Here is a 20,981-nt window from a genome sequence, read left to right as displayed (position 1 = left end):
ACATTCCTCCTTAATGATTGAGTTGGGTTGTTGAAATATAGACTTTAACAGGGCAAAATTCTACATTTTGAATGGCTAGCTCAATATCCAGTGTCACATACTGATTTTCAAAGTGAGATGCAGACCACAACTCAATGTAATTAACCCCTTTGAATATTGAGACTTTGAAATAATAATTCCTGGGCACTTTCTGGATATCATTGTGTGTATAAAAGATAACGCTCAGTTCAATAGCCACCCCCATTTTCAAGAAAACCAGCTAATATTTTAAACTTCTCAAAGTGCCATATTTGCCTTGATAGCCAACATATATACATCCATGACACATTTACACATTTGAAGTTCAAGCCCACAGTCTGTTCTTTTTTTAAAAAAAATTAAAGATGAATCATCTTATAAAACACTGCCACTTGCTTTCATATTTAACAAAACATCAACAAATCTTCTTAGCTGGGATATTCCAGAATGCAAAACATAAAAATTATCCTTTAATCCTAACTGCAGGCCTATAAAATAGATTAGTCTGGTCAGCATCCATTCCTAATTTCACATAGTGGCCTGAGAAGGAAAGGGACTGATATTAAATGCTTGTTCCAGGCATATAAGGTTAAGAAAACTGTCTGAAAGACCCAATCCAAAACTGACCTGAACTGAAAGGTTTTATTAGCTGAAAGAAAGTTTCCATTAAGAAGCAAATAGATCACTGCGAACTAGAATCAGTTCAGACATCTTAGTAAGTGATCTTTGTTTCTTCTATTAACTGCTCATCCTTAATGTGGTATTTATTGTCTGTGAATCCTATATTAAAGTGTCCTGAATTCTGCAAGCATTTCTTTGCAACTGGAATACATTAAGAAAGGTAGGTTATTCATGCACATCCATTCAGATAGTTAATAAAATAGATGCTACCTTGATCAGAAGCAGGAATCTTTTGTTTAGAAAAGTTCATTTGATTTTCTAAGGAAGCGTACTATGAGTAGAGGAATGAAACTCTGAATATATTGAAAGATAAGATTAGAGGGAAGGAAGAGACTGATTGTAGCAAATTACTGTTACTTCTTCCAAAACCCCTGTTGAATGAGACCTTGACAATAAAACAATTTTCCATGTGCTGAAGGATTCCTCTCCTGTACTCCAAAATGTCAGATAACAACATTCATTCGGAGACTTTTAAAAAAGGTTAAACCTATCAAAATACCATCTTCTTCAATAACTACTCAAGAGAAAGGAACTGTTGGCTTTGCCATCATCACTTTTTTCTCTCCCTCATTTTTAAAGGAAATCAGGTGAACAAAAGGAAAAACAGTGACCCACTTGACTGAACAATAATGTTCTAAGTGTTTCGTCCTTCATACAGCTAGTAGAAACTTCATTAATAAAGATGACATTTTATCTGTCACTTACCCAATAATTCTCTTTGGGGTTACTGGGTGCACCCAGCACTAACCATAATCAGACATTTATTCTTATAAACTATAATAATACAGAAGGGGAGATCAGGAATGGCTCCAAGCTTTCTTTGACAGCTGGGAAAAGATATTTTGGGGACTGTATTTTCCAAAACATCTCAGTCAGACTGATTACTATGTGCAAGGGAATTCTGGAAATCGTAGTCTACAAGGTAATACTTCAAACTCTCCCTCCGTGTAACTGTAAATCATATGAAGGAATGCCAAAACAATAGTACAAGGAGATTGTCTGTGGTTAAATGGATAACATGGTGCAGTTTGGAATTAAAGGATGGTTCTACCTCAGAAGAAGCTGGAAAACACTGCAGAAAATTGTTCAACTGGAATGACATAATGAGGGAAATGCAATGATTTGCAAATGGAACAGTCTCAAAAGAAAGGTGTTTTGTGCCCAATGCAAGTATAGTTTCAAAAGTCTGTACACTGTGTACACTACAGATTCTAGTGGGTTTTGGTGGTGATTTTTTTTGGCAAAACTCTGTTTTTGTTTAGGTATTGCATAATTTATTTTCTTTTCCAAAATGGCTAGTGATCATTTCTGGGTATGACTAAGGAACCAGCCACCACATTCCAATAGTTTATTTTAAGTTAAAACACAAAACCATGCATTTAAAACCTCTTTAAATAAAAACTAGACTATTGATTCATAAAAGGGCTAAACCTTCTAAACCCCAGTAATACTGGCACATCAGTGTGACACATTTTGCAAATTTGAGCCACTGCAAAACCTCACAATGAAATATTCAGCTTGGACATTTAAGCTTGTTGAAGTGTTCAGAGTGTGTACATTTGGCCCATGAATAAAGATATATTTGTTCTAAGGGGATAGGTTATATTATATGAAACAAGAGAGGAATTTGTGGTTATTGCAAATGGAATGCAATGCTGAAGGGATTCCAGCCACCACATCTATGCTGCTCATCTGCTAATAAATCTAACGTTTCTCAGTTTCCTCTAGGAATGAAGTACAATTGTGGGTCAAGGCTAATAAAGAGCAGTCACTAGATGGTGTTTAGTGCAGTTGGAAATTATTTCTATTTTTGGTTCTGCAACAAAATTGGAGGAGAGGTTTTATACCTTCAACTCACGAAAACAGCGAGTTTTAAGAAAACAGCTCTCAATCACTTAGAATTCCAAATGCATAGTATCAAACTGAATTTATCCATGATATGAGCCATATTGCTATGTAGATAATAAGACAGCAATCTTATCTTTGTTGCCTGGAGTTAGAGCAGGAATGCCCTCCACCTACAGCAAGCAACACACCTGGTGGAGGTATGGAGAACATTTACCCCAACAGCCCACCACCATCTTCATGCAAATAGTTCCAACCAGGGTAAACCTGCTTCTTGGATAGGCATGTCAGCTTAGAGCCTTCATCCCCCTTAGAGGTCTCAGGATCAGCTCCTTATCTACATGAGGATGGATATAGCATAGACATTTTCCCCTCCATTAAAACCAGCAGGAAGGGTGGCCACGTACAGATCAGCAAATCAGGACATGTGTCACCAAAAAGGACACTCATCTGCATAAAACTGATGTTAAAATGTAGAAGTAGAAATTTATTTATTTATTTATTTATTTATTTATTTATTTATTTATTTATTTATTTATTTATTTATTTATTTATTTATTTGATTTATACCCCACCCATCTGGTCTAAAAGATTATTATATTATTATAAAAATTATTATTTTATAATTTAAACTTATTTACAATGCCTATCACTACACTGAAGAAGTCACTGTGTACTTGAAGATGTTTGTCATCAGGTGCTAACTATGGATGTGTAGTTTCTAAAAAAGATTATTCCTAACAAATTTATGAAGAAATGTGTGAATTGTTAAAAATTCTTGTCAACGGATAAAGGAAACCATTTTTTCTTCCATTATAGCAAATGAAAATAATATAAAATAAGCTAGAGATGTGAATGCAGATGTAACCCAGACTCTCAGACAGTTCCACATATCACAAAGTTTGACCTTCATTCAGTTGGATGCATTTGCAAAACTCCAGTGACAGGGACCATGAGAGGCTGGCCTTCCCATTACAGGAAATCTACAAAGTCCTTTTCATACTGTCACATTTAGTTAGTTAGTTATTTCTGACATTTATGTCCTGCCCATAAAATGTTCAAGGCCACATACACAACTTCTCCTCCCCACTTTAAGGAGAAAGGCAGATTTAGTTTTTTTTTTATATAAATTAATAATACTACATTTATCTTCAAAACAACCCTGTAAAGGAGATCAGGTTGCCCATAATTGTTCAGTGAATTTCATCCAATGAGTGGAGTTTTGCATCCAAGTCTTTCAGTTCTTAGTTCACCATTCTAATCATTGTCTCAGAGGCAGAACTTGTGTACGTCTTGACTTTCTTATCTACTAGACAACAGAATAGAATTAATATTTTCAGTATTCAAATATGTGAGAATAAAGCTATCTACTCACCTTGATGAGCAAGGAAGTTCCTAAGAAGGCTGTTTTCAGTGATAGGAAGATACTTTAGAATAATTCTTTTATTTCTTTTCGTTTTCCCCACCCCATAGTGGAATTTCACAGGGCTGCATTTTCAACTATGGGTTGCCTATGGAGTGGGAGGATCTTCGTGCCACAAACTGAGAGGAATGAGGGGAAATGAGTTACTCCTCCCGCCAAGGCTAGAGATGACTTCAGATTTCTTCATTAAGGTCAAGGGCAGGCTCCAGGTCTGAAAAAACTGGGCAAATTATTCTCTGATGGGTCTTGGTGGGTTTTCCTGGCAATGGCAAGACACAGCAGCTCTCTAGGCACTACCAGGTAGCTAATTCTTGCCATAGCTTTCACTTACCACATAAAAACATACAGAGAAATGCTACTCTGTCAGAACTAGAGATGGGGGTATTTGTATTTATATATGAATATGAATACCCCTGCACAGCTGGAGTTAATATTCACTCACACATCCGCTGCCAGCCCCACTCTTCCTTTCAATTGCTCTGGAGCACCTGGTTGGCTAGCCACTCCTGGCAGAAGGTGGGAAGTCAAGTTTCCCTGCAAGGCTGATGAGTGGCTAGCCGGCCGGGCACTCCGGAGCAATTGAAAGGAAGAGCTGGGCCAGTGGTGGCAGTGGACGTGTGAGTGGATGGTCCCAAATATGAATACCCCATGTCTAGTCAAAACCTTGCAGGAGATTTAAAAAGGAAGCTAAGTCATGTTCCTTGAGTGTTGAACCTGGAAAGAAAATTTGGCAGGTAACCCAGGACCCTGTACACAACAGTTAACAGACTTCACTATAGCTCTCACTTGTTCGCTTGCTCTTCCTCACACTCCCCCTTCCTTCTTTCTAATCTGTCTGTGTGCCAGTTTTGCTTCAGAAAGTAGAAATTTTAAAATAATTATTTGACCTATGTGCAGTACAAACTTATACAGGTTTACTTAGAAGAAAATCCCACCATAGTGAATTGCACTTACTACTTAGTAAGAGTGTTCAGGATTGTAGCCTAAATGGTTTATATTTCATTTCCCAAAGCTGAAGATTAATAGGGATTATTTGGAAGTCTTTTCAAGGAAATCACGAACAGGCAAAAACAGGAGTCTTATGAGAATAGGAAAGAAAAATTAAATTAGTAAACCCAAGAACGCTTTTATGTCATGGTTATTGATTAGCTGAAGATCAAGAAAGAAAATGTGACATTACTTGAAATTGTTTTGAATACATTTGTATTTTGCAAATGAACGACAATGTAAGCAAACCACTAATTATTGGAAGTTAATTCATCTTTTGTTAACACAGTTTGTTTATTATAGAAAATCACTGCAAAAGAATAACTGGGAAACTAAGCACATAGGCTAAGCCAGAACAGAAGAATATATAATTTCAATTATCTAGGGAAAGGGGTTGTTTTTGATTGAGAATGTGGAAGATTTATTAATATGCAAAGAAAGTGTGCAGTACAGAAGCATGAGACCAAGCATTGGAAGAGAAAGGATCTGAAATGGAGGCATGAAAGGCTGGCAGGTAGGCAGCAAAATCAGTCCAAGATGCAGAGTACCCGGAGCTCAGTACACAGTAATCTCACCCAAGAAATGACTGAAGGAAAAAGAATATTCCTCACTGGTTTCCAGGATTCCCGTTTCGTGCTTCCCCAACCACTGATATTGGCTACTGGCAGCATCCTCTTGTAATGCTATTGATGGAATTATTTCTCAGGTGATTAGACAGATAAAGGATGAAGGAAAAGTTACATGAAGGAGGGAACATGAAACAAATGAAATTTTGTATATCCCTCTTTTGTAAATACAAATAATTTTAGAGACTCTTTTTTTCAGCAAGCACCAAAAGAACACAAATCACACAATAGAAAGTCTCTTTAATGTTTTAGGTCTTTCCTCTAGACAAAAAAAAAAGGCCCATCTCTACTTGGAAGGCTAGCAGACATAATAGCGTGATGGGTTACTAAGCTCGGTTCTTGCTCTGGGCCAAGATATTCCCCAGTCAGTACGAGAGTCACAAATAAATGTCCCTTAGCTGCTATTTCAAACTATCAACCAGAAATAATAATAATTGGGGGAAAAACTGGTGAAAGGCTACAAATTGCAAACAAATCCATGCAAATACTGTAATCCTCTTTAAGAAATCTGCATTGATTTGTGAAATCTTCATAAACAGCATAAAAGGAAAGTTTGGATCCATCCAGTGTTTTAAACGGCACATACATAATTCAGTCAGTTGTTCAACATAATAAGCAATATGTAATACGTGGGTTGAATTTTTCTCACTGTATTGATTTACTGCTTCAGTTTTGTGAGATAGAAATGTAAATCACATAAATGTAACACAAAATACCGGGGGGGGGCAGATTTAGAATTCCCTTTCTGCAGACATAAAGATGTACTGGGAAAAAGTGAAAGATGAAATCCATCATTAAAAAGAAAAAGAACTGTAGTGGGTCAAAACTGGAAAGGGACAAATAACGAACATAAGAAGCAGCCTGTTGAATGACACTAAAAGGTGATGTAGCCAGCAGTCCTGTGTCATTGATAACACATGCTGTGGATTTTGGGAGTTGTTGTCCAAAACATCTGGAGTGCCAAAGGTTGAACCAGTCCAACATTCTTTTCCCACAGATTATATCCATATGGTTTTGGGAAATTTGCAAACAGTGTGTGAGGATCCCCCCATTTATATTTCCAGATAATGGGTATCAGAAGGCATGCTGCACGGCATGCTCTTTTCTTGTACAGTACAGTGGTGCTTCGCAAGATGGGCCTTCCGTTTAACGACAAATCCGCATTACGATGAGGTTTTTGCGATCACAAAAGCAATCACAAAATGACGTTTTGAATGGGGGAATTTCGCTGCACGATGATAGGTTCCCTGTTTCAGGAACCGATTTTCGCTTCCCGACGATCAAAACAGCTGAGCGTTGGGTTTTCAAAATGGCCGCCAGGTGCTCAAAATGGCTCCCCGCTGTGTTTAGGAGCTATTTTTCACTACACAGGCACCCGAAAATGGCCACCCCTATGGAGGATCTTTGCTGGACGGTGAGTTCTTAGCCGATTGGAACGCATTAACCAGGTTTTAATGCTTTTCAATGGCTTTTTTGTTTTCACTTTACGACGTTTTTGTTCTACAGCGATTTCGCTGGAACGAATTAATGTCGTAATGCGAGGTAACATGAATAATGTAAGTATGACAGCCAATGAAGTGTGAGACCCATGTATGCTACATTGGCTAACTGAACAGGTGAAATGTAACAAATAAACAATATAAGCTGCTTGCAAGCAGATGCTTTGGATTTTCATGAGAACACTGAGAGGCCACCAGGATATTGAGTGTGTACAAGCAATCATCATTGTCACCATAATTATAATCCCAGATTTATCCTTGGGTTTGCCACAGTTTCTTTGCTATGATCATTTGGTAATGAATGCTCAGCCTAATGCTGCATGTCTGAGTATTGAGAAGGAATAATCATCCTGGAGAATGGGAGAAAAGAAAAAATGGCCGAATACTGAGAAATTAATTTAAACATAGTGCAGGAGATTAAAGAACTCAAAACTGGGGAGACAGACCCCTAGTGGCACTCATTATTTTCTGCTAACTAATGTAAGAAAAAGAAGTAGTGATTGTTGTAAAAAAAAGGAAAAAAAGCTTAATAATAGTAATCTGCATGTAGATCTAAGAAGGACAAGAGATAAAAACACACTGAGTTATTTATCTGCTGCCCTGTCCTCAGCACTTGTTAAATGCAAAAGTGCTCTGTTCCTTCAATATTCACATTCAGAGATCATCAGTTCTCAGAGAGCTTTGTGTGTGTATGTGTGTGATTTTGATACAAAATGGTTATGAAAGCAAATGATTTCAGACTTATGGTATTTTGAAAGTTTAAGCACCCAAATGCCCTGAGCTCCCACTGCAAATTCCTGTGTCTTCATGTCTGCAGCAGCCAAGGGTGTTCAGCAAATGTTTCCCTGATTGTTCTCCCACTCTTTGCCTGGTATTATCTTAACTAAATGTCAAATTCATCAGCATGAATTACATCAGACAAACAGTCAGTCAAAAGCTTGAATTTAAAGATTCTGTGAAAGTCCATTGTGCATATTCATATTCAGATTGCAATATTACATCATCCTCTACAGCATGTGGTTCCATAAAATTCTTATACCTAAGTAACTAATTCTAAAGGAGACAAAAGTATGAAACAGATGAAATTACAATACACTGATCAGGAATCATGTGCCCAAGAAGGGGATGAGTCAGAAATTGTCTTCTTCTTTCTCCTTTTTAAAATGTTCCCCCTCCCCAAAAAAATGTGTACCTCTTGAGGAAAAAAAATGAACAACTGACTGCAACTTGTGTTCAGAAAATTATACATTTGTGAACTTGATGTGTTCTACACAAGAAAAAAATGGTTTTGACAACATGCACATTTGAAAAAAGTTTGAAGTAAACCATGTACAATTTTGAAAAGCACACTAATACTATTCAGTTATTTAGTTCAGAAATGCCTACCTTGATAAAATATATACAACTGAAAAGTATGTACAAATCTGCATACAAATTTCTGAGTTCATACCTTGTTAATGTTAAATTTGTGTAGTTTACATTTTTTATGAATGTAGTAAAAAGAACAGAAAAATCCAGATGGGTATTGGAAGAAACACTTAACATTGTAAAAGACAGGTGAGAAACAAAAGTAAAAGGTGACAGAAATAGCATCAGAATCTTGAATGCAGTTTTTCAGGATTTGCATGTAGAGACAAAAAGAAATATTACAATAACCAGTGCAAAGAAATACAAGAGAATAATAGACTAGGGTGGGGGAATGAGATCTCTTCCAGAAGAGCCAAGAAATCAAAGGGAAATGTAAGCCTAGATTAGGAATGTTGAAAGACTAACGTGGAAGCACACTACCTGACCAGGAGAAAAGTATCCGGACACAGGAAGGGCAAGAGGAAAGCCCCTTGATCTGTGGATCCAGCCGTTACCCTCTTTGGCGCCGTGAAGTCATGAGACAGCATGGGCCATGTGTAAGGGGGGTGGCTAGCTTGTAAAGGGAACACTAGCCACATGATCGCCCTCCTTCTCTTTCAGGCAGAATGGAGCCACAACGATGTGCAAGCGTTCATCAGGAGCTTGGGAAATCAGCGGAGCTGCAATCGGTTTGGGGAAACACTTTATGTGTAAGTGAACAGCACTAAAGAACTCACAGAACTATTTTTTTAAAAAATATATATAACCCAATTAGAGATTTGGTTTGTTCGCTGGTGCAACAGGTGTTTAGTGATTTGGCACCCTGCCCCCTCCAATGGGCACCCAGTCTGAGACAGTGCCAGGAGGTAGCAGGGCAGGTAAGACAGGATGCTGCCTCTGAGTGGCCGCCTGCCAGAGGGGGAGGGGTGCTGAGCCACCAAAATCTGTTGTGGGAGTAAATGAACCAAGAGAAGCCACGAAATCAGTGGTTCCTGCCCATCTCTAAACACAATCATTTGGCTTGTCACAAACCCTGAAAGTCTGACAATCTTTGGAACAAGAGACAAGAAACACCACACTTTGTAACACTGACTTTCTAAAGGATTTCCAATTGATTTTTTAATTTTTTTTTATTTTATTGTCTACAAACTACATTTAATTAGGTTGGTTTCCTCTTTCAGCTCTAAACAAAGATGATTCTTAAAAATTAAGACCCCCCTAGACAGAATACTGAAAAAATATTTTTCTTTTAAATATGCCAGAATGTTTTCTCTGACAAAAGAAGAAAGACACAGGAAGCAGAACTCATCTAGGAGAAGCAGCTCAGAAAGAATGCAGTCAACTCTTCTCAGTGAAAGAAAATATAAGTTTTCATTTTTTTAAAGAAATGAAAGAAACCTCACATTTCCCCATATAAATCCAGGATGGTACATATTTTGAAGCTGTATCACAGAATGCTTGAGTGTGATCATATATCACCAACACATGTATTCTAGAACACCAAACAGGTCATAAATCATTGAGGGTGTTAAATGCAACCATACACCATTGTCCCTTAGAGCTTGAAATTAATGTTCCATTGAATGAAGGGTTGACTAACCCAACCTCTAAGATAAAACAAAAGAAAATAAAGTTAAATGAGCTAATAAAACATAAGATGATGAGAATGCAGGACCGGGGGTGCAGCATTGGTGTTGTTGTTCGAGCTTGGCCTGACCGGGTCCCTGTGCGGCTTGAGGAGCTGATAGCACGGACAAGCTAGGTACATCACCAAGGCCTCGGCAGTTGAGCACCAGCCTCTCCCCCCCCCCAGCCAGTTATACATCGCAACCCCAAAGGTGGGCTCACGGGGAATTAAAATGTGGGCTGGGCCCATTCTATGTCAGGCTTAGCAACAACAACAACTACAAAATTAATAATAATTAGGAATTAAACTGATATTTTAAAACTATCCAATTAAATATTGAGAAATATATGTGTAGGTAGAAATATATGTATATATAGGTATGGGTATGCGCTTTTATAATATCAGATATATTAATAAACAATATATTTAATTTATTAATATACTAAGTTGATTCTAAAATCTAGTAATTGATTAATAATTGCAAATAGTATTGAATAATTAAGTTATTTAGTCAATAAATCAACTCAAGGCTATGTAATTAACTTAGAATGGTAATTAACTCTAAAGGTGAGGTTGTTTGCGGACATTTAACCAAATAAATATCAATTGAGTAAGAATTTATAATTTTTGATTCCAAAAAAAGGAGAAATAAAGAAAAGGAAATTTATTAATAGCCATGACCCTCTTTTCACTGGTGCAAGTAATTCCTACGGACCTAAGAGGTCCTACATTAGGAACCCAGGCTCTTATCTTGTAAGAAGAATTTCAACCATTTGGGAACTGAGTTGCTGAGTCAGCAGTGAGTACCTATTCAATAGAAAGTATTGGTTCATAATGGCGTACAAGGTGTATCAGATGCTGAACGGTGGGCGAGACAAACTTTACAGCCAGATCAGGCAGGGAGGTCAATAGCCACCATAGGGCTAAGCTCAAGGCAATAGCCAATGATCTAATAGAGAGATGTACTGTTCTTGAGGCAAAGCAGCTACCTGAAGCATCCACCAGATGTCGATACAGATCGGGTTCTTCCAATCCAAGGTCACGGCATGGCAATAGTATAGAAAGTCGGCAACTCCTGTAGCGGCCGAAACAGTGACTGTGCTTGAAAGTGCAAGACGTAGTAGATGAAGATGGCCTCGACAGACGAGGTCTACAGTGCTACACTGGGAATGGACCAAGTATGGCAACGGCTTAATCAGGTGAGTTAGCTGCTGCACCAGGCACATACACACCAATCCCTGCATGACCTCTGAATTTGAATGACTGTTTTAGTGGAAGAGCTGTGCAGTATTTGAAGACACATTGAGAAAGATAGCTTTTTTAAATGTGATTACACTGGAATGAGTGAGTCTCTGGTTAAAGGAGAAACTTTCCATAATTGTGCTCATCTCCCCAGTCCCTCCCCCAAAGAACAATGAAACAAGAACTAGCATAGAAAATCTTTTTGAAAGGGGTGTCTGCAAAGTTGATGAAGGAGTCAACCGGGGAAGACAGCTGTTTTCTCAATAAGATTACATGAGGAACGTTTTCATTATAGCTCTAATCTCCCAGCAATGGGGAAGGAAATCACAGCACATTAGAGAGGCTGGCAGAAGAAAGCTGGCCCAAGCTTTCTTAGGTAGTGGTCATTATTTCCACAACTGCAAAGAGAAGAAAAGGATGGGCAGGTGAAGAAAAACAGATAGCACCCATGCAGCAAATGTGCTTTCACAAGCACTCCTGTGCTTTATCTTAAGAATGTAATAGTGTTTCAGTACAGCTTAATAAAGTAAACCAGAAGAACAAAGAAGACTATTCCAGAATGTAAAAAAGACTATCTAAACAGCAGCCCAAGTCTTTCTGTTTGTTTTGCAGTTCTGAGAAATGGCAAACGGAAAGACTGTACAATGATATGTAGCAGGCAGTGACCTCAGTCTTTGCCCTCCCTACTGTTCAGGGTATAGCTTGGTCTTTATTGTGAGAGTCAGCTGTCACTTGTCCTCTCCCATGGCATCTGCAGCCTTTGCTTCAATTCAAATAATGAGTCATCTTTCATACTGCACCAATGCCTTACGGAAAGGATATATGAACACACACACACACACACCCGTCTGAAGGATACAGTGGTCCAGCCCAGTCTTTACTTATTTATTTTTATATTTCTTTAGCTTATATGGCGCCCACACTATCTAAAGGTCTCTGGGTGGCTTACAAAAGTCTGTGGTGACAGTAGCCCACTCAATGACCATTGTGTTCTGGAGGAGCACACTGTATGGACAGTGGCTTCCCGTCCACACTTGCAAAAGGAAGCAGAAGATTAGGCTGCCACTACTGGTGCCAGGAGGTTCCACTCATCCACTAGAGAAGACCACATGCAAGAAAGGTGCCCTCTTCTGTCATTCATTCTGTATAATGAACACGTGAGGAGGCCAGTGCCTTCATTCTTCAATGTCTTTCATTCTTTTACCCTCACACATGTGGAGGACTGAAGTCTAAATGGGAGAGCTTCTGCTATCCATTCCAAGTTAGAAGTTAGAAGCCTATATTCTGTATATGCACAACCTTGTATGTGGAATCCGGCAAGAGAATTGAAGACAGAAGTTGAACAACTAGCATGTTTCCCTCTCACAGACTGAATGACTAAACAGGGCTATTTTTTTTTTCCTATATATATATGTTGAGGTGGCAAACTTCCCCAAAGCTTTAGGCTGCTGCAGCATCACATTTTCTGTCACTGCTGCCAACACCACTGGAATTTGGTGGTGGCTTCTGAATTTGCCACAACCGCTTTCTTATGAGGCGGAAGGGTTTCAGAGTCCTTGGGGACCAGAGAGTAGAGCTTTACACTGAGTGTCATGATTGAGGAATGTAATGCTCTGCAATTTTGGTGGCTGTAGGAACCTTTTTGGCAAATGGCTGCAAAAAGTGCATGAGAAGGCTGAATATAGACCATGCCCACCCTGATATAGGTATGGACAGGACCAATGATTTCAGTAATCCATGGACGGAAAATAACTACAACTCAATTTTATCACCACAAAATATATTTATATAGCCATCTATAAAATGATGAAAAGATACATATATTTTTAATTTTCCAGGATCTGCACACAGTTTCTCACTCAAGAAAACTACAAATAAACAGCAAAAGAAATCATGCTGAAAATGCTGCATCTGAAGGGGAAGATTTATAGTAAAAGGAATCTCTAGAGACAATTCAGCTGGCATAGATAATATGTCTCTAGGGTAGTATATGATGAACCATCTTTCATTAGTCTTTTGTCAAAATTCTGGGTATGTTTTCACCTTTCGACACATCAGACAAGAGAAAGGGGGAATTGTTCCTTCCTTTAAATTAATTTAAAATGGGTTTTGAACTGCCTCTGTGGATTTGGAAAGAGAACAGGGGAGGAGTCCTTTTGCATTTTTATGGGAATTATTTGGGCTTCCTGAGGGTTGATTCCAGCTCTTCCACAAGCTTTTGATTGCAAGGTTTTATGACACAGACCACAAACCATATTTTGATTTGCAATAGCTGAAATATTCTTTCCTTGCCCTGTCACATGAAGCAAGAACCTGGCACCAATTTTAGGTAGCCATTCCATCTTGGCAGGAACTGCATGGTCTTCCCAAGCTTTTGGAATGGCCAACCCAGACCTAAGCTGGTGATCTGGCTCAATGTATTTGCATCATCTGGCTTTTAATGCCTAAAATCTTGAGACAGATCTAAGGTATTGGCAAGTGGGTTGGCGTCATCTTGCTTTCCACAACTGGCTAGTTTCATGATCAATCTGGCAGGGTCACTGACTGTAGGACTCTTTTTTTCCCCTCCGTGGATTTTGTTCTGAGTATGATATCAGAGAGAAATATTCTTGGATTATATTATGAAGAAATTGAAAAACCACTCCAACTACACAGGAAATCTCCATCTGGAAATGCCAGGAAATATCAGCACAGCTTCAACAAAAAAGAAGAAAGTCTAAAACTCGACAAAGCCTGGCTCCCAGCACTGAAAAATACAGCCTGTAAAAAAGGTCAGTGAACTCTACCCAGTCACAAGGACTGCACACAAAAGACTAGCTAATGATACCCATCAATCACAATGGCAGATCATCTCCCCCCTTATCACAACAATACACCCATAACAAAAAACATGCTGATCACCATAATCACCCAATCTCCTGGAAAGAACAAAAAGCTGATCCTATCCCACACACTACACCAGAACACAGACAAGAGTTCTAGCTCTTGTCCTCTGAGGATGCCGGCCACAGAGACTGGCGAAATGTTAGGAAGAAAAACCTCCAGAACATGGTCAAACAGCCAGAAAAATCTACAACAACTATTGGATCCCAGCTGTGAAAGCCTTTGAGAATGCACATTTTCTGTCCTTTGGGTTTTTTTTTTCAGGCCAGCATAAATGTCAGAAATGTAAACAATGAAACTAGAAGTGGTTCATGTCTACTTTTCATTTTGAATCACTGGCATTTTGTTCAACCAGCAAGTGCAAGACTGGTTGTTGAAACAAGTGTAAGACTGGGGAACATGAAGGGGCACCTGCTATAGTACAGAATCATATGAGGTATTTTCTGTCTTCTGTGCCAAAAATAAGTAGGTGGGCATGCTGCATGAAAAATGTTGTACTCTGCCTTAAGCAGTCATATGTCTTGGGCCATTTCAAGTACACAGACAAGAATTCTTTCCCTCCATAATTTGAAATTAGACTAATATATTTGGAATCAGCCATCAATATAGCAGTGTAGGATATTTCTTTTCTGCCAAAGTCAATGCTGGGAGTGCCACCAACTTCCTTCTCCCATAGACTGGTCACCTGTATTCCACATTCTAAAACTATGGAAGTAGATGCAGACAAAATAAGTGGATCAATCCTAGTTCACTCATCTTCTATATACAAAAGAGGTTGTTCATGGGATCCAGCAAAGTTTGTTTTCAGACAATACAGTTTGTACCCATGAAGGAAAAAGCAGAAAGCAAAACAATACATGGTGACTTTGGATATGATGATATTTTTATATTTTATGTTATTTATAAAGGCACGACAATTGTTGAAAAATATTTTTCGTTCTTTCTTAAAAGGGACCCTAGGAACAAAGAGTGTTGATGATGATACATTTTCTGTGAATGCAGATAAAGTGCATCATAATCATTTTGAGATTATTATGCAAACAGGAACAATACATAACATTTGAATTAGAGCCTACCAAGATTAGAAATAGCTACCCATAAGAAAGTCTCTAAAGGAGTTCTGGAAAATTTAAAAACCTCAGCTTCCTGCAACTGCTACCTAACTATATATATCAAATTATACATTCCTATTCCCAGTTGTGCAGTGATCAATACCTCATTTCCAAGTAACACCCCTTGAAATGCTTATTTACATTTTTATTTATACCATACGCAGATATGGAATATCAGGAATGAGGTGGGGAAATGAATGGAATGTGAGTTTTTTGTTTTGTTTTTTAATCTTTGCCCTGTAAGCCAAATTAGAATTGATTGTCTCTATCCAAAGCAAGAGTTTGATAAACAAGGAACTGTGTACATATTTTAGCAAGCACTGAACTGGAAAAAGAAAAAAAGAAACAAGGCAGAACAGATGGTAAAAGACAAAGAAAAATGTAATACACATCAGTGATTATTTAGGAAGAATATTAAACTGGTCTATTTTATAAGATCAGACAAGAAACAAAATTCACACAATAAGTGAATCACTTATTTCAATTGCTTTGGTTACTTTTGTGTCTATAATAGATTTGACTCCTGCTGTTTTTACCTGATGTCTCTATCTACTAACTACATTTCTCCCCAGGTGAGAAATAACATCTTTTTATACTAATAGTTTTATTATGAAACATTTCCTGGTTGTAATCTGAGTGGGGTTCTTTTTTGAGAACGAAAGCAATGTAATCCAGGCGATTGATATGATGATACTGATACATGCAGGCTCATTTGCCTTCCTTGAAAATGTTACAGCAGGAAGGACCAAGCTAAAGGTTGGTTCAGAACAACTCATTAGAGCAGGGGTGGACACAATGTGGCACTCCAAGTGTGTATTTGTGGTCCTTGGATCCGAACACCCCTGTCCCCTGCCAAAAAAATTTCTGGCAAAAGCAAAGCAAATTGCCTCCAAGAACAGCAATTCACCTTTTAAACAGCTAATGCCCCCTACCAAAAGACACCAGGTTCAAAAACAGTGGTTTTGTTGTATTGTGCTTTGGGTAGTTAGTCTATGTAGCCCACAGAGCAGCCCTGGAGAGAGAGAAACTGGTCTCTGGACCCACTGAAGTTGCCTACCTGGCATTAGATGCTTGAGCTACATGGTAATGCTACAATTTTTAAAGGAATTGGCTATAATACAGTAATTGTTCAGCTCCAGTGTTTATAACAGTGGATAGTATGTTTAGACACACAGTTATGTGCTGCCATTTCCAACTTTTTCAATCCTGTGAATTACTGACCTCCAAAAGGTCCTATCAGTAATATCTCTGCTTAGGTCTTACAAATGCAAGGCCATGGCTTCTTCTATTGAATCAATCCATCTCATGTTATTAGACATATAAATAATACTGCAAATGGCAACAGACTTTGTATAGCTTTCAGCTCACATGTCTCCAGGACCGCTCTTCAGGCGTTTGTATTCTACTGGAGCTCTACAAGCGGCTACTCTAGACAGCAACAAGAGAGGCAGAAATGTATGTCACTGAAGAACACTTAAGGATCTGGGGGAGAAGGGTTTTGTGTGTGTGTGTGTGTGTTGATAATTTAGAAACCAGTCTCCATTTATGTGAAGCTGCTAACAGAGTTCAGTGACTCAGTGTGAAATTATCTATATTGGTTTGGTGCCTACATAAAGCTGGTGCCCTCAGAAGCTAGAAGATGCCTGGGAAGAGAACTGGTTGGCATATGCATGTGGTCATCTTGTGTCATTTGAAGCAAAGCAAGACTTGCTGAAACTCCGAGCAATTGCTGAAAGTGATGAGACTTCTTCTTGCACAGTAATAGTGCAGGGCATGGGAGTAGATGCATGGCCTCATGGTGAGTTTTCAACAAGCCCCAGTTGCAGTTTATTACCTGGCTTCCTGATGCCATATTATCTGGTTATAAAACTGGATTTAATATAGCTTTTACAGGTGCCAGATTTTTACATGAATTCAGGACTTTTCCACCTGGATTTCATTTGTGGTGATCTACAAAATCAGTCAATCAAAAATCAAGATCAATTGGACCAGAAACAATTTGGAGGACCCCCAACCCCATTCTGCCCAATCTTTGTGACAAGAGCCCACTACCTGGTATAGCTTAATCCTGAAATCACAGGAAATGGGAAGCTACTGACTTCACAAATCAGTTAGCAAAGTCTCCTAATGAACTGGCAACAAAACTTCTATGAACAAATTATTTTGCTGGTGGGGGGGCAAATGGATTTCAAAACCTTGAAGGCTGAATCATGACAGTCCCTAAGCACCTGTACACTCATAACCCCGTTTTGATGCTGGTGCAGCTGACATGTGAATGTGAGACTATTACAAGGTTGGGTACTAGTCTACCCAAGATTTCATGCTGCCCTAACCAAATTAAGATTTTGGTGCCTTTTCAGGTCATATCACAGGAGTAAGGCCTACTGTAGTTAGGGTCTCAGCCTTTTGTCTCAAAACCTCCTATGAAGAACATTTTTGTATTAACACAGGAAGGGAATAGAATGTACAAATAGGCAAAACTGAGGTGGATTGGAAATAGACGTCAGCTTGGAAAAGTTTCTTTTTGGACTACAACTTCCCAGAGCCACCTGAGGGGAAAGGTCAACATGCTGACCAGGGAGTCCCGGAGTAGTAGCCAAAACGGGCTCCTCCCCCCCTCCACAAGCTCTGGGGAAAAACACCAACCCTTTATTCATCCTTCCCTGTGTCTGAGCTCTACAGATAATGAAGGCAGAAAATAACAATTTCCCCCTATTTAGAAATTTCATTAGTTTTAAAAGGTGGATTAATACAAACCACTTCCTCAAATATACAGATAACCTCTGTTACAGTACCCTCCTCTAACCAAGCAGTGACAGTATGTGTGTAATTGCAAGTGAGATATACACTACAATGTATAATTCAATCACACCCAAGAGATATTTCTTAATAAGCAGACAATTCTGAAGTACAAAAAGGACAACAGATAGGGTAGGTCACTTATTTTTAAAAGTTTAAAGCAGTTAATTAATATTTTTGTCATTATTTGTAAAAACCAATCAGTAGAATAAAAAGAGAGAAACAGGAAAACAAAGTCTGGGGCGAAGACCAAATACAGAATCACTTATTGCCAAGTGAAAAAGCTGCTGGACTAATAGCATAGTTATTTGAGAGTCTTATTTGTTTTTTTTTTTTTAATCCAACATGGACTGCATTTACTAGAAAAATATATGCAGAAATACTTACTTGGCACGGTACTTCACAGAAGTCAAAGGACAGGTACAAATAATGGAGCACATAAAACAACCAAGTAGGAAATCAGTTAATTCCTTTTCCAAAAGACTAATGATTTTTTTAAAATAGAGTCCTTTCAAATAAGGCATGGTTGTGAGTAGGCTGGATTCCAGCACAGGAATCTGAGTCACCAAACCCTTCTTCTGTGCAGTTGGATGGCAAAGCATGCAGGATGACACCAAATGGACACAGATGGCGCCGCCTACTTCTACTGATACACTATTTGTTCACTCATCAGTGATTCTGAACGTGTCAGAATGTCTTGATCTTTTACCAGCCTGTTCAGAGAAGAAGGAATGGTTGTTCGGCTTTCACTTGACAAAATGACTAAATAGGTGAACAAGGCCTTTACTTGTACAGTATTTATTATTTTCTTGTGTTACATTACATTACATTACTATTTTATTTTATTTTTTAACAATAAACAATAATATGGGAAAGAAAGGAAAAATCACAACAAAGAAACAAACTCAATTTCAAATCAAAACTCATAATACATTTATACACCCAGTGCTCCCCATCCCCTGGAATGGTGGCCATAACTCGAAATTTTCGTAAGTCGAAGCACCATTTCCCATAGGAATGCACTGAAAATCGAAGGAAAAAAAATCACCAAAAAATTAAAAAATTAAACACGGCAAGCCCCTGGGGCTCCAAAAAAACAAAACAAATCAAAAAATAGACATAAACATAACCCCACCAGCCCAATCCCACCCTGCAAAAGCCACAAGAACAGTTTTAAAAAAGGAAAAAGCAACACCTTACCTCCACCACTGCAACCGCTGCTGCCAGGAAGCCTCCCAGACTCCAACCGCCACTCCCAGGCCAGGGTTCCAGCTGCTGCTGCAGGGCCAGGGCTCCAGCCACCGCTGCAGAGGCTTCCTGGGCTTCCAAAGCACCGGCACCCAGTGCAGTGGTTGGAGTGGCTTTGGAAGCCTGGGGAGCTGGCACCCGGTCCAAGTCCAGAGATTAATGAAGAAAGCAAATGTAATTCTAGCAACAAAAAACTGCCAGAAAAGGCTGATGTGACTGATAAGAATGCACTCAAAAGCATGAGTGTTGATAGAAAGGAAAAAAGAGAAATGACAACATGATGAACATAAGGTACTCATACCTGATTTACATCTCTAGGTCCACCTTAAAATATGTGATTGTTCCATCCACACACCTGCTAACACACCTCCTTAAGTTAAACCCTTGCCAAATTATAAACGGGCAGGAAAAGAGTCTTCCCATCTGTTAGTCTGTCATGAGGCAAGGAGCTAAATACTGAATGCTGAAGCCCAAGAGATTGTGTTGTATGTGATCAGGCCTCAGCTACCAGTGGAATGCAGGGCAACCCCAAATGGACTGCTCTCTTCCATTTGAGGAAGGATAAAATCAAATTTCTCTGAGTAAGCCTGGGTCCTGTTCTGTCCCAAACTGCAGACACAATTGCATTTGTCTTCTGTCGGGGGAGACAGAACCATCTTAAGAAATGTCATTCCCTCAACTGATAGTCAAGGTGCCAAAGATATCTACTCCATTTTCTTGTCCCATCAGGATTGTAAGAGGGCCTGTAAAATATATCTCAGTGCCTTTTTAGTATGCATTTGGGAATGTGATTGGAATGGATATAACACACATTAAAATACCTGACCTAGTTTCATTGGCTTTGTTTTCAGCATAGATGAGGGGGTAGTAAGTGTGACAGAAATAACTGGGGTAAATATAGGTCAGGGAGAAAACTTAGACTTTCATATATTTATTTGTTTTATTGTGGTTTTCAAGCTGTGACAGATCTGAAGCTTTTTCACCAAGCTTCTTACTGCAAGTTTTCCATAACATTAAGAGTTGTACAGGCTTTTTTTTTTTCCAAAAGAGAAACAAATTGTACCTTTTGGGGTTTTTCCTCTCTTCTTAAACTGCAGCTGCCATCTTTTGCCATTCATACTGCTTACATTTGCATTTACGGTATCGCAAAAGCCCCTAGTGTTTCTAAGTTAGCTGCCTGCTGTTCTTTTGCTATGGTGATATTTATACTTTAGATGCTTGATTATGGCTATAGATGGCTTCTTCTTTTTTTCTTCCTCTCTCTCAATTCCCCCATGCAAACACATTGTGTAGGTTTTAAGTTTTGGATTGGTGGAGTAAGGTTTGCCCTTTTACTGCATGTGTTCGCTATTTATCATGAATGATTTGAAAGCTTTTTGCGCTCCCCCTCCGGCTCTCCCCTGTCGTGAGAATGAGAACTGCTGTGATAAGGTGGGAAAGATACAACGCATGAAAACATGGTGCAGAGAGTGGAATTTACCCTTTGACTGTCAGCTTACGTTATAAAAATGTGTCAATAAAAGCTGCTAATTTTTTCCCCTGCAGGTTTTCCTGAATCCCAACAGAAAGCAAAATATGCTGCAGCTTAGCTTGAGGTGTAAAATATACCTCAGCAGCGACAGTAACAAAATGCATTAAGATGTA

This window comes from Pogona vitticeps, chromosome 3, assembly GCF_051106095.1.
Source record: "Pogona vitticeps strain Pit_001003342236 chromosome 3, PviZW2.1, whole genome shotgun sequence".
Lineage (NCBI taxonomy): Eukaryota > Metazoa > Chordata > Lepidosauria > Squamata > Agamidae > Pogona > Pogona vitticeps.
This window is presented reverse-complemented; position numbering follows the sequence as displayed.